The sequence below is a fragment of the Pogona vitticeps genome, chromosome 3 (assembly GCF_051106095.1).
Source record: "Pogona vitticeps strain Pit_001003342236 chromosome 3, PviZW2.1, whole genome shotgun sequence".
NCBI lineage: Eukaryota > Metazoa > Chordata > Lepidosauria > Squamata > Agamidae > Pogona > Pogona vitticeps.
The window spans coordinates 79,983,704-79,999,125 of record NC_135785.1 but is presented as its reverse complement, the minus strand read 5'-3'; the positions used below and the strand labels follow the sequence as shown (position 1 = coordinate 79,999,125).

Genomic DNA, 15,422 nt, shown 5'->3' with positions numbered 1-15,422 from the left:
CACCTCCAGCTTCCCAAGGTTCATAGATCTTACATTCCAGGTTCCTATGCAGTATTTTTCTTTACAGCATTGGACTTTCCTTTCACTTCCAGGCACGTCCACAGCTGAGCGTCCTTTCGGCTTTGGCCCAACCACTTCATTAGCTCTGGAGCTACTTGTACTTGTCCTCCACTCTTCCTCAGTAGCATGTTGGACGCCTTCCGACCTGAGGGGCCCATCTTCCAGCGTCATATCTTTTAGCCTTTTGTTTCTGATCATGGGGCGTTCTTGGCAAAGATACTGGAGTGGCTTGCCATTTCCTACTCCAGGTGGATTGCGTTTAGTCGGAACTCTCCACTATGTCCTGTCCGTCTTGGGTGTCCCTGCACGGCATAGCCCATAGCTTCTCTGAGTTACTCAAGCCCCTTCGCCACGACAAGGCAGCAATCCATGAAGGAGTCTGTGGCTTCTAGGGTTTGTGTATTGTGACCTCTCTTTAGTTTTAAAATGTGTGTGTTTAAAATGTGGCTCCAAAGTCTGTTTTAAAATCAGAAAATATTCTGTGAGGGGCTGTGGTGCTTGTTGATGCAAGCAGGCAGGCAGGCTTTAAAATGGAGTTTACTGTAGACTCAAGTCTTCCCCCCCCCATTGTATTCTCTCTCTCTCTCTCTCTCTCTCTCTCTCTCTCTCTCTGCTCTCTTTTTCTGATGATGGGGTCTGTGCTGGAATAATGGTTGCTGGATTCTGTGGCTTTTAGGGTTTGTGTACTGTGGTGTGCTGAACGGTCATGGCTCCAAGCAAAGAACAGAGCAAAGGCAAAAAACATCACCTCCATTCAAACAAAAAAGGACGTCATCAAAAAGCATGAAAATGGCATGTGTTCATCTGAACTGGCCACTTGTCATGAGTTCAGCCGAAGATCTGGAATCTGAGGGGTTAATTACAGCTGAGGAAAATGCTGGGCAATTAGAAGCACAGACAGCTGAATCATAGGAACATCAGGTTGACCAGCCCTGAGTTTTAGCAGGATGAAGTGTTTAGATGACTGCTGCTGCTATAAAATCTGCACCCATCTTATCTCATTATTCAAGAGTTATGAGATCAGTTTTAAATTGCCTTCAACAAAATATTGTGTTTATGCTGACACATATCTGTAGGCTGGAGAAGGCCTCCTATCCAGATGAACCACTTCTATCTACTTCCACCAAAGACTGCATCTCATGAGGAGGTTATACCAGCTATCCTTTTAAAACTTGGCATATAGAAACCTAATATGCCATTTCAGCTGTCTCGGCCTCCACTACAAGAATTAAATAAAGTTGTTTGGTGGAGGAAGTTGTGGAGTTCAAGAAGGCATCTGATCTTGCAATTTCTTGATTCACTCCTGTTAACCATTATTTGCAGTTTATTAAAAAGCTAAAAACAGTGAATTATTCAAGTATAAAGAATTAATAAATTACTTGGCCGGGCAAACTCAGTTTGACTTGGTAGCCACTTGCAGTAGCCCACTCCGTTTATCAAGTTTGCTTTACGGACAAGGTGCCTCCACTAGGGGAATCTGTTCCTAAGATTTCCCATCCCTTACCTAAATCTGAAGGCCTACATTGTTTGTGGTGACTTTGTTAACCTCCTCACTGCAAGTTACTGTATATAATAAAGCTGTGCCCATTTTTAAGACCCAGCACTGGTATGATTTGGCCTCATATGCAGTGCCTTGTATTACTTTAGTCAGTGGCATTTCAGCTCCACCTTTGACTTTTTCTTAAGCTTGTTCTCTCATTTTCTTCGATCAATTACATGCCTTAAGATTTAAACCTTGTTTAACTTAGAACCTCTTTGTATTTATTCTTGATCCATAATCTTCAACTGCCTTCTAAAACCTGTTCTAATCTTACATTATGCTCTAACATCTCTTAAAATGTCAGCCATATAAACTCCATTCCCTCTGGGCTTTAAAAGAAGGCTTATTTTCAACTGATGTCATCAAATCAAATGTAAAAACTTCCAAATAACCCTGCTGGTTCCCATCTAATACGATGTGTTTGTCCACTGAATGAAAACAAATAGTTTATTGCTTCATAGCCAATCAGGTTATATGCATAAACAGGAATTAAACCACTCTTAAAAGACAGCATTTGACATCTAACATAAATTTATTTATTTATTTATTTATTTATTTATTTATTTATTTATTTATTTGATTTGATTTGATTTGATTTGATTTGATTTCATTTCATTTCATTTCATTTCATTTCATTTGATTTGTATCCCGCCCATCTGGTCTGGTCGACCACATAAATATATATAAACAATCAGAAAATCATAAAATAATAACATAATAAAATAAGCATTCTTAAACAAGTATCAAGTCTTATGATTAACTTGAAGTGATTGTGAAGAAATGAATTCTGTCTTTTTAACAAATTTACAAGTCCTGTGTAGGACATATAGTAGTCTGTGCCAGTTAGTAGAAACAAAACCTTACATAAAGGGGAGTTGTTCTTGATCCCAATCGTAAAGGGTTTCATCCAGGAACCTTTGGAACTGAGATGCCACAACATGCTCCAGGTTCTTGCCCAAAAATAGAATACTGGAGACTGGCCTATAATTATCCAAACCAGTGGTCAAGGAGGGCTTTTTAAACAAAAGTCTTACCACTGCCTCCTTCAGGCATTCTGGTACTTTGTCTTGTTGCAAGGAGGCATTCACCACTTCCCTAATCTACTCAGCTAGTCTCCCCTTGACTGCTTTTATAAGCCAGAAAAGCAAGGGTCAAGCACACATGTGGTGGTTTTCATCTCTCCAAAGATCCTTTCCACATCTTCAGGCAGCACAAACTGAAATGTATCTATTCTTGAACGACAAGCACGGGCCAAAGTTACATCAACAGGACCTGAGTCAACTACAGGATCTACGTCAGAGTGGATCTGAGTGAGGTTATCTGCAAAGTGCAATGTAAAATCTCCACAGTGGAACATTAGGTGATCAGTATCCTACTCTTGTGGTCATCTGTGCAGTGGGCCTTTAACCACCTGAAAGAGTTCTGATGATAGCTCTGTGCTGATGCAATGGCGGCAGAGAAGAAACGCTTCTTCACCGCCACAGAGCAGACTTTCCAATAAAACTTAGCTCATGTTCAACTGGATCTCCTCCAAATATTCCCCCACGATTTCTCTAGTGTCTGTCCTGCCCATTTCATCATCCGCAGCTCCTTAGTCAAGCAAGGCTTCACCTTTCATCTTGGTGAAGCAGTCGTGGGCGATGGCACTGAAGAGACATTATTCTAAAAATCATCACAGCTGATAAAATCATCCCACCAGGGGTAAATTTTGGAAATTAAAAACACACACCCCCGTTCTGCAGCCCCCAACAGTTTCCCCATGACAATGGGGATCCCAAGGGGCCCTTGAGCCTTATGGGAAGAGAGGATCGGAAGTTTATAATTTCTGAACAAGCAATCCAGCTGATGATGTCAACAGCCTTAAAGTTGCACAAGAGGAATTCAGACATTAAAACTATGAATAATAAAAACAGTTTAAAATAATGTAGAAACGTGTTGGGAAGGGAGGTAAAGGGTTTAGCATCCTCCATTTTAAAAACCCTGTATGACTTTCATATATTTAAGGCCTGCCTGAAGTGGGGATTCTTGCTTGACGGTGGAAGAGAGGAAACATACATAGATAGCATCCCAGAGATTTCTTTAAAAAACTGCAACATTCCCCCCCTCTGTTATGTCCTGAAATGACATGTAGCCAACAAGGGCTTAGGAGTGGACTTCTCTCATTTCCATTTCTGTCCTCCCTCCCTTAGTTTTAATGTCTTGTCTCATTTGGTTGGCCTTTAATGGTATCATCTCAGTACAGAGTTTGGCCATTGTTTTCTGTGTGAACACAGCTATTCCTGATTTCACCGTAAGTTTCTCCTCTCATGCTATGGCATGGGCACATGATTTGACAATAGCAGAAAACTGAGTGAATCTGGAGCAGCCAACGTGCGATAGGCCAAGTGGTCAATAAGCACAAAAAAGCCGCAGGGCATTTTCCTTCCTGTTAACAGTGCTGAACTTTATTTGTTCCTACTGAAGCATAAAGAGATTGTCACAGCCATCTAACTGGGATGCCTGGAAGAAGGGAGGGTGTATGTGCCTGTGATAGGAAATGATGAGAATTCATAGACATTTGTTCAAATGAAAGATGATGAGCTCACTAAATGGAAGGCAGAACAAAAACCAAAGGTAATTTAAATGTTTACACTAGTAAAAAATAATAATCCTAATTAAAGAAGCAATAAAAAAGCTATTTAGACTTCTCTCTCTTTTTTAACATATTATTGGTCATAGTGGGCATAATTGGACCAGTACGGAAGACTCTTAAAGTTTAGAATTCAGGAATTTTCAGGGATTGTATGTTGCACAAATAATGTAATGAACTTGTGATGTGACAGAATGGAAGCCCCAATTACAAACAGCTTCTACATAGTGAACTCAGCATGAACTCAATTCTGAAAAAAATAACAGAGGCTGATAGCACAGTATGTGTGTGTTATATGCAGTGCACATGGCACATGTACGTTCAGAGCATCTCCAAATAATGCTGTATGCCATAAGATTTTTTTTTAAAAAAGCTAAGGGTATTTAGCAGAAAGATGTACGAGTATCATACGTGAAAGCTTTGTTGTAGAATTCTAGAAGTCTAAAACTAAGGTTTAGTGATCCTGAACACAGCATAATCAAGATATGATTGTAAATATAACCTTTTAACTTCTTAAACTGCTTTAAACTAATCATTCTCAAGTAACAACTCATTCCTCCAGTAACAACTGTTCTTTAAATAAAATGTTTAAAAGAATGAGAAACATAAGTTGCAAATAATTAAACTAGATCTAGGTGCTTATACAGTATACAAGAAATTGTGTCCGCAATATGTTGGAGATGTATATGTATATGTATAAAGATCTGAATGATCATTTTGTGTTTCGGATAATGAAGAGATCCCTTTTTTCACTTTCTTGTAAATTTTAGGTCAAACAATTTGTTTTGGATATTTCAGAACCACCTTAGTTTGGAAAAGATGTATTTTCATACAAATGTATTTTCAATTCTTTCCATTAGAACAGCTTATGTGGTTTATTTTTAAAAGTTCAAGATCCTACTCATTAAGTTTAATCATCACAAACATCAATTCAAGTAAGAAAGCAACTAAATGTACCTCTGAGCTGTAAAATAAAACAATCTAAGCACAGAAACACATTCAGTATTGTTTGAAATGCAACTGGAAGCACAGACCACACTGTGTATATAGTGGCTCATCCAGCAATAACAGTTCAGCTACGTACAGCTGCAGAGAATAACTAGATGTAACTGAAGATAAACAGAAGGTATTATGTAGGTACATGCACATTATAATAGTATCTCCCATACTGATATTCCTCATTTTCAGTATTTCAGTATCCTGATCTCTGTCAAGCAAGATAACTGCTTGTGCAAGCAAGGATTTCCGTGTTTCCTCATAGTAGAGATGGGACTTTGTTCACTAAATAGATAATGCAAATATGAAAAGAATATTACATCTTAAAGAAAAAATAAGCTCCTAAATGTGAGGGACTCATGAACTTGTACTGGAATGCTCTGAACACATGGCTCATCAAGAACAGTATACAGTAATAATTTAGATACTTTACTCTAGTACATAGGTTCCCAACCTGGGGGTGGTGACCCACTAAGGGGTCACAGAGTGTCTTCTGGGAGTTCACAGCAGTAAAGTTTTTGTTGCAATATATAATATACAATATTAAACATGGCATGCACAATGCTATTTTATTTTAATCTTCTTGGCCCACAAATAGATAAATAACAAGCAAAATCACACTTTTTAATGTTGGGGGGGGGGGGAGAGATTACATAAAGTCTTCCTGAGCAGTGATCTCAATCAAGTCCACACTGCTACACTACACAGTCAAGTACGGCTTCAGCATGTCATTATAGTTATTCTTAAGAAAATAAACTTCCCATGCTCTACAATAGTGGAACAAAACTTCCTTTGTATCTGCTTAACTGTTGGGAACTAACAGAGAGCTGCAAAGATGTTTAATTTTGATTCTCACGTAGACAGCCTTCTTTCTACCATAACCAAAGCAGTGTAATTAGATTATCCAAGGCACTATTATATGACATCCTCGTATCATCTTACATGCAACAGTTACTGCCATGTTAGAGCTCAGAGGATATAATTCTAGAAGCATATCAAAAATGACAGAAAATATTTCAGACAAAAGCACAAATCACCTGCGAGGAAGCTGGCAGGCGGACACAGCAGGATATAAACAAAGGGACTAGACTGGCAGGGGCAGATGTATGGTAGACAAGACTGACAAATTCAAAGCAGTGGGGATCAGTCCTGAGAACACAGTGATAGCTGCGAGAAAGCTGTCAAGGAAGGTCTTAAATAAACAGGGAAGTCAGGGTGGATGTAAGATGACATCTAGGAAACAGAATGACAAGGCATAGAAAGCAGCTCATTACCTTAATGATGTACTATTATTAAAACAGGACAGCCGATGCCATAAAAAATACAAAGCATGTGTACTTTTAATTCAAATTAAAGGGGGTTTTATAGCATCATGTTTTAATACCTCTATCAACCTCTTGTTCACAGCTAGAGACCATTCTCTTCCTCAGGTTAGCTCTTCCCATGTGAGAGTTAGGACAGAGGGAGCACACTGAGTATGCTCTCTCTGTTCGCAGTTCAGCATTAATACATTAATTGAAGGCCCTCCATTCTATGTACAATAATTGAATGGACCAGCAATGGAACCTTCCTTCCAGAATAAGGCTCTTCACTAAGCTTGAGAATAGAGGGCCACTGTAGGCCTAAGCGCCCACTCTTATGCCTGAGGAAGTGGATTTGTCCATGAAAGCTCACATTAAAATATAGCAGTTAGTCTTTAAGTTGTCACGTTGTTTTTGTCTTCTTTATTTTCATTTTGGTTTTGGCCAGAAAACAAGCTGTGTGACATATACAATCTCTTCACTTTAAAAAAGATCAGAAAGGACCAGGAGATTTAGGAAAAATAAATAGAGGGTGGTGCTTTAATACTACTTCCCCAAAATCTGAGATGATCATTCTGCCAGTGTTAAGACCAGCTGTGAGATTTTGAGTGCTGTCTCCCCATCTGGGTGGGAGTGGCAAGCCATAGGTTTCATGAAGTCTGCTCACCCAGAGCTGCTTGAAGTAGATTTTATTAATGCGGTACAAAGAGGTTGAGCACCAGCTGGACCCTGCTAGTTCACTAGGGGACTGAGATGGCTTCACTGGCTCCCTGCGTAAGTCCAGTCTTTACCCAAACCCAAGTTCCACTTACTGGATTTGGGCTCCCCACAGTCTGTAGCTGGTGCCAAGTCTTCCAACAGCACTGACCCAGCGAACTTATTTCAGGGAGAACTTGTACTGCTGACTACTCAACAGCGTCCGGGTCCCCCAAGTCCTGCCTACTGATTCAAGTGCTCCACCAGTCAACATGGACTCCACAGTGCCATTGAAGGGGTTGGGGTCAATGGCAAGCCAAAGATTGGCATTCTCCCTCTGCATCTTTGTCTCTTGGCCACCTTGACTTGAATCCACACCCCTAACCAGGGATTCTAGATGGTAAATGTCCTCCTCCCTAGGGTGCAAAACATCAGGTCTGGTTGTTCCTCTACCTCTCCCTTCAGCCTCCTATTGAATTAAATGAATCTTCCCTCCCATCTTTCTCCCTTATCTTCACCTCCTGCCAGTTTGGCCCAGCCCCTGCCTCCTCATTCAGATGTGGCTTGCCTGTCTTCCACTCCTTTCTCCCACGTGAAGCCTCTATTTTCCTCTCTGCATCCTCTTGTGGCCCAGGTGCCAGAGTTTCCATTAGACCCACTGGTGGGCCCTGGTGAGGGCAGACTAGGGCACCTGGAGAATTCCCCTTGCATAGGCAGAGATACATTAAAATGTTTGTGTGTGTACGCACATATACACATATAGAATCCTGATGGCTGAGTACTTCAGTGATGTATTAGAATAGAAATCTAGCCCCCTAAAAATGAAAATAATGATAAGCAGAAAGCTTCCGCTGGCCTTTAAATGGAAACACTAGATGAGAGTACTGCCACTGTTTCCGGGCTAGGTCAAGTAAAATGCTACAGATGTTTTTAATGCCAACTTTTAGACATTTGCTTATTTTCTGAGCTCTCAAAGTGGATTTCTCATGAAAGCCTGTCTTGCTACCTCACACAGGTAAAGATAAAACCCCTCAAATGCATGCGTAGAAATTTCTACCTGGCCATCAGTTAGATTCTCTGCAGAAAAGCTCACTTGCTCTCCTACACTTGTTCAAGAACCTCTTTTTTTTCACTTCAGTTCAGCCCTGCTTAATATTTCATCATTAGCTGCGGCCAGCTTTGGTACCTCAGAAGATCTCAGAAAAAGAGAAAAAGGGCTTGGAAATCAACACTCAACTTACACTTCTCCCTTTTAAAATTTCAAATTCACTAAAGGAAGAAATCAGTCCTGTGTCTGAGATCCCTGCCTCAAAGTTTAGGGATGCCTAGATTAATTAAATTAGACCAGTTTCAAGTTATGTCCCTAATCGCAGTCACATGAGTCACAATTGCCCTTTTAAGACTTGGCTGTTGCTATCAATTCTTTTTATGTTAGATTTTTATTAGATACGCTGCACTCATTATCCTTACTGATATTATTCCTTTAACATAATGTGCTGAAATGGTGTCATCAATAATGTCTAGCACCACAGTATAGTCCAATTAATCTTACTTGGCTTTCACCTCTGAAATATAGTGAAATTATTTTCCACATTTAATTTGCTGTGACCCTGATGAAACATGGCGTGAGTCAAGATAATGCTAAGGAGAAGTGATCTGAGATCTGTTCTTGAAGAGCAGAGCATTATCGCTCTGTACCGCCATTTTGCCTCGCTGGTTGAGAAGACAGTTTTAGTTTCCCTATAACAGGGAGTTTGATACAAGGATGTGAATGGCCAGACTTGTTCTCTGAGTCATCAGACAAGCTTATCAGATGTGTCAGCTTCTGGTCTCCTTTCTGCTGCTTTTGAGTACAACTCCTACCGATAGCCAGTGGATAGTACTATGAATACTACTAGCCAGTTGCACGAGCACTTCTTTTGGTCAAGATGCTAGCCAAGAAACTGGAAAATGAGGAGATGGATGGTTTCAATTGTCCATTGAAATACAAGCCTGTTATCTTGTGTCTGGGATAAGCAGGCCAGAAATGGAGGGAAGAACTGCCTGTTAAGTGGAAGGTTTTGCCATGTGTGTCTTATCTCCATGAGAAGGAATTTCCAAGGCCCAAACTCAATCTTGATCTGAGCTAGTTAACAAAACTGGTTTAAACTAAAGAGAAGGCAGGAGAAGATAGTGAAATTATTCTGGAGAAGTTACACTCTTCTTTGAGAAGGTTCAGTGCAACTGGAGGTCCAGAAAATGGAATAATGGAATAAAAATGGAAAGAGAGTTTGCTTAGTTAAGCCTAGTCTCTCTCAAGAGAACGCTATGCAAGCTTGCTGCTTTGTTATCTGATTTGTACTCTACAAACTCTCAAACCATATTAAAGTTCTGCTTGAATGTGAGTATTATATTAGGATAGCTAGCTTTCACATTTTCTTGTGGGGACTGCACTGGAATTGCCTTTGCTTCAAGATCTTTTGATTGCCTACTTACTCCATACCTTTTCTGACTGCTTTTCAGATTTTTGATACTATTTTTTTGAGACTGGAACTTTATTCTTTTTTTTTACTTCTTTTTGCAACATCTTCAATAAAATAATGATGTTTCACATCAGTTAGGTTATTTTGAGAACAAGAGAGTGTTGGGATTTAAGAAAACCTTGCCTTGATTATCTACTGGAAGCTGTACATTTTGTGGATATTTTTCTTTCCTACCTTGCAGGGTTGGGATAAGAGTCAAAAGTGCCTGATCAACCTAACTCCCAGAAGTACAAGCTGGATTTCGAAGGGGCAGAGGAACTAGAGACCAAACTGCTAACATGCTCTGGATTATGGAGAAAGCCAGAGAGTTCCAGAAAAAACATCTACTTCTGCTTCATTGACTATGCAAGAGCCTTTGACTGTGTGGACCACAACAAACTATGGCAAGTCCTTAAAGAAATGGGAGTGCCTGACCACCTTATCTATCTCCTGAGAAATCTATATGTGGGACAGGAAGCAACAGTTAGAACTGAATATGGAACAACTGATTGGTTCAAAATTGGGAAAGGAGTGTGACAAGGATGTATATTGTCCCCCAGCTTATTTAACTTATATGCAGAATGCATCATGTGGAAAGCTGGACTGGAGGAATTCCAAACTGGAATTAAGATTGCCGGAAGAAATATCAACAACCTCAGATATGCAGATGATACTACTCTGATGGCAGAAAGTGAGGAGGAATTAAAGAACCTCTTAATGAGAGTGAAAGAGGAGAGAGCAAAAATTGGTCTGAAGCTCAACATCAAAAAAACTAAGATTATGACCACTGGTCCAGTCACCTCCTGGCAAATAGAAGGGGAAGATATGGAGGCAGTGACAGATTTTACCTTCTTGAGCTCCATGATCACTGCAGATGGTGACAGCAGCCACAAAATTAAAAGACGCCTGCTTCTTGGGAGGAAAGCAATGACAAACCTAGATAGCATCTTAAAAAGCAGAGACATCACCTTGCAGACATAGGTCCGTATAGTCAAAGCTATGGTTTTTCCAGTAGCGATGTATGGAAGTGAGAGCTGGACCATAAAGAAGGCTTACTGCTGAAGAATTGATGCTTTTGAATTGTGGTGCTGCAGAAGACTCTTGAGAGTCCCCTGGACTGCAAGGAGATCAAATCTAACCATTCTAAAGGAAATCAACCCTGAATGCTCACTGGAAGGACAGATCCTGAAGCTGAGGCTTCAACAGTTTGGCTATCTCATGAGAAGAGGTATCACCCTGGAAAAGATTCTGATGCTGGGAAAGAGTGAAGTCAAGAGGAGAGGGGGATGACAGGGGATGAGATGGTTGGACAGTTTCATCGAAGCTACCATCATGAATTTGACCAAACTCCGGGAGGCAGTGGAAGACAGGAGGGCCTGGCATGCTCTGGTCCATGGGGTCACAAAGAGTCGGACACGACTAAACGACTAAACAAAAGAGACTTCTGTGAGATGATCCACAATTTTTGAAACTAAAGAAAGTATATACAATATCTGTTCGGGGGACTTACTGAAGGTATAGCCTAGCAAAATCCAGGGAGGACAAAAACAGTCCCTGGAACAACAGAAGCTAGCCACTCCAATTTTAGAGCCAGCCCTATCTTTGAACTTCATGATGCTGCCTAGCAGCTTTTCACATCTAAACTGAGCAGTCCTGCACTAGCAGTTTTATGTGCATATTCTCCTTTATTATAGTATTCAAATTATTGAATCTGTACAATGGGTTTCACCTAACTCTGGACTGAGCCTTCAGTTTGAGAAGACTTTTCTTCTTTTGAACCGGAGACATGCTATCACCAAACATCTGTTACCAAAAAACACCAAGGCATTCCAGAATGCCTAAATGACTTCTGCTCCTTGTGATTCAACCCTCCTTCAGTACCTATAAGAGAATTACAGCCAGGAGAGCTCATTGGGAACTATCCCTGACCATGACAAGACCTGCCTGAAAACAAACTACATTCTCCTGAATCTGGGAAAAAAAAATCTCTCCCTGATATCTCCCACCATTTCTCCTGTGAATCTCAAACCCCAATGGAACATGGTATTCTCTCAAGAGGAACAGCCTTCCTGTTGTTCACCTGGATATTATTTTCCCCAAATCACTCTGGTATTATTTTCTAGAATTATAATAGTCATGGAAAATGAGATGGTGTGACTCAATAAAGACTACACAAATGAATTCTGACTTGCTGCGACCCTTGTCGAGATTTTCCAGATACAGAATACTCAGAAGTGGTTTACCATTCCCTTCTTTGGTGGTGGTAGGGGGTGGTTTGGGATTGTTCATCTGGCTCTTCCCACAGGAGGCACAGTGGGGAACTGAACTTCCAAACTCTGACTCCACAGCCAGATAACTAAACCACTGAGCTATCCAGCCAGCTCATTAATTCATAGGGTGACCATAACTTAGAAGTGGCTTGATGACATATCACAGTAACAGAGACATGTGCCCCCAAAAGTGTGGTAGTCATTACTCTAGCCTGTTTGTCTGAACTTTCAGTTCATCTAAGACCAACCCATCTACAGTATTTGCCTGCTCATCTACTGCTCCTATTCAGCCATTAATCTTAATAGAAGAAAGACAGTTACAAGCATTCTCAGCCAAGGTTCCCAGGATCACAAAAGACCCATTACATCAACCAAAATGGTCACTAGGAACAGTCATAAGTGTCCCAAAGTGAGATATTTATGTGGGGTCTACACATATCCCCTCAAGTAACCCACATAAAAATACAAATGTATAATTGCTAAATCATTTCATCAAGTATCACCAGAAAGGTAACAACTCATTGAGGATGTAATCTTGATAAACCTTGAGGCTTTAAGATTGTAGTTTTATGGACAGCTTCCTTTTGCTCATAAATGGGGATCTTTCATCACAATCACTAATAAGCAGGCTATCAATATCATGCAATAGTATTTCAATTAAGCTTTTACTTACCTTGGAATAGATACCAATCAAATGGTATCTATAAGGCAAATATAGGCATTTAAAATGCCAGCTCATGCTTAAAATGCTGTACCATAAGAAATGAAGCATTCTAGCCCAGAAAACACAGTAAATGTGTGATTTGTTATATACAAAATCCCCGGACAAAATCTTCAAGTGTGGCATCAACACAACACCGTGTTTTTTGAACAATGCTGTATTTATGTACCAGAACTCTCCAAGCACCTCATGCTATCTTCCAAAATATAATAAACTGTACCAAGTAGTAATATCCACAAAACATAACCATGCATAATACAACCTTCAAAGTATTTGCTTATAACTTCTAAAATACTTCATAAAGCAAACAAAAAAATTAAATGTGGTGTTGCTGGTGGTGGTAGTTAATTAAAATATTCTGTTTCAGATATAAGAATATGCAGCAACAAGTAATTGAATCATTTAATAGTGCTATTGTTCACAGAGCCAAATATAAAGAGACCCTGTAGCATACAGTATTAAAGTCTGCCAAATATATTATGGTTATCTTGGACTAGAGTCCATGAGACATACCACTGTTTTGCTGCAGCCTGGAGTTTACTGCTACCTTGGATGGGTGGGCAATCTAATCTACAAAAGCAGCTTGTTTGTGAGTGTGATAAAAGACAGGCTCAAGATGTGAAAAAGGAATGTATGATAAGATCATACATAGTGGTGCTAGACAAAACCAATAAAAAGTTCAGGAAAAAGGGCACGTGGCATAGGAATTCTGTTAATAGCAAGGTATATAAACTTTAAACTACATCTCCAATCACAGATCTATAGCCACAACTACTACAACTTCAAAGTCTACAGAAAAATAATGGCCAAAATCCTTTTGCATAGTTACACCAAATGCAAACAGGGTAACTTCGGGAGGCAAATTGCCTCAAGTTAAGAAGTCACTGCAGGCATTATCTATTGTGTATTGAGCTGTATGACTCAACATAATATATAAAGTCTACTGTGCTTTCTTAATTTGAGGCAATTTGTCTCCAAAATTATGCTATTATGTCCCGTTATGCTAGTAGAGCTATGCAAGAGGATTTGGGCCATTATCTTATAAATAAATTCATGAATCCGTAGACTTCTTAGCTGCTCTGAACAGATAAGCTTCCTCTACCACCGCCACTACTACCAGCAACTGCAGACTGAAGAATTAGATTTTACATCTGAAAATGTAATCTCAGTAAAAAATTAAGAAAGTGAACAATTAAGTTAGTAATAAATTATGTATTTAACTAATAATAAATATAGACAGAAGCATCTTGTTCTAAGTGAGCCAGAAAGAAGCTGCACATGCAAAACATAGTTACTATACATCATGGTGGTAAAGGCTTTTAGGCTGTTTCTTTGCCAAAAGCTCCATTATGAGGATACTTTTATGGAAGGGCCATGTATAATATCTTGAACTTGGAAGAATAGGAACTATTTTTAGATTTCTACAGTGTAATTACTAAGAATAATTACTTGTCACTTTATAGGAAGAAAGACTGATCCAACTAGTATGTAGAATAATTTATTCAACAGTGAGCTATGGTGAAGATTGAAAAAACTCAACTATACTCTTCCACATAAAATTATCATGGAGGTGCAGTGTTAGTCTGTTGCAGATATAATGAAGCCCAGTGTCATGGGTTCAGCCGAAGAAGGCCTGGAATCAGAGGGGTTAACTACAGCTAAGCAAAATGCTCGGCAATTAGTATCACAGACAGCTGAGTCACCACCAGATTCTCCTAAACTTCGGCAGAGACTCACAATGCAGAGGCCTGAGGCTCGCATGAATGCTTCTCATAGGAACATCAGGTCGACCAGCCCAGAGTTTTAACAGGCTGGAAGGCTTCTAGGAATTAGTTGATTGTTGCTGCTATATAATTTGTACTCAGAGGCTTGGAAGCAACAAATCAATTCCCTGGTTTGTGTCCATGCTCTTGCTTGTCTTGAACCTTGCTCTCTTGACCCTTGACTTTCGGACTCTGACTATGGTTTGTGATTTGGCTTTGACAATTTGGCATCTGTTTTGTATCTCCTCGACTTCTAACCTTGGACTGGCTTATTGGACTTTTGCCTGCTGAATCCCTTGGGAATGTGACATCCAGTACCCTATTGCTAGCACCAACTAGAACAGACTTATTGACTCATTGGGCTTAAGATAAATGTTGAATTACCAAGCAGTTGTTGATATAATAGATCTACTCTCATGTAGAGACTAGCAATAGTTCTGTGTCATCTGAAAGACTAGCAAGTTGTACTTGGTATGAGCTTTTGTGGACTTTAGCCTATTGCATCTTTATTTGTTCCTGGCAAACAAAATTACTAGTCTTGAAGGTACCACAAGTCTCTTTGTTCTTTTTTCATGAAGAATAATCCAGAAACCACTTATCTATGTGTTTGCCTCTAGTTAATAGGCATCAAGTGGCAACTGAGCATTCAGCCTCTGTTCTTTTTTCTGTTGACTCAGGCAGAACTACATAAGAAAGAAAGGAGCCAGCAGTGAAAATTGACCAATTGCAAGCTGCCCTCACCACTTCAGCTACAAGTAGTATATTCATCTTCTTCCTGACATTAAGCCTTCTGTTCTTCTTCTCATGTTCTACATGTTATCCTTGTAAAATGATTCTGCAAAACATCATTGATTCCTCTTGACAGGAATTCTGTCAATACGAAATCAGAGCATGAGGTTTTGCACAGAGAGAGAGAAGAGGAGGAGGAGGAGGAGGAGGAGGTGG

The 15,422-nt window shown here is 39.9% G+C and overlaps 1 protein-coding gene across 3 annotated transcripts in view; it reads right to left on the bottom strand.

Moving 5' to 3' along the window:
• Positions 1 to 15,422, bottom strand: part of ADGRA1 (adhesion G protein-coupled receptor A1) — a 453,957-nt gene that overhangs the window by 365,126 nt on the left and 73,409 nt on the right. The window lies entirely within an intron of this gene.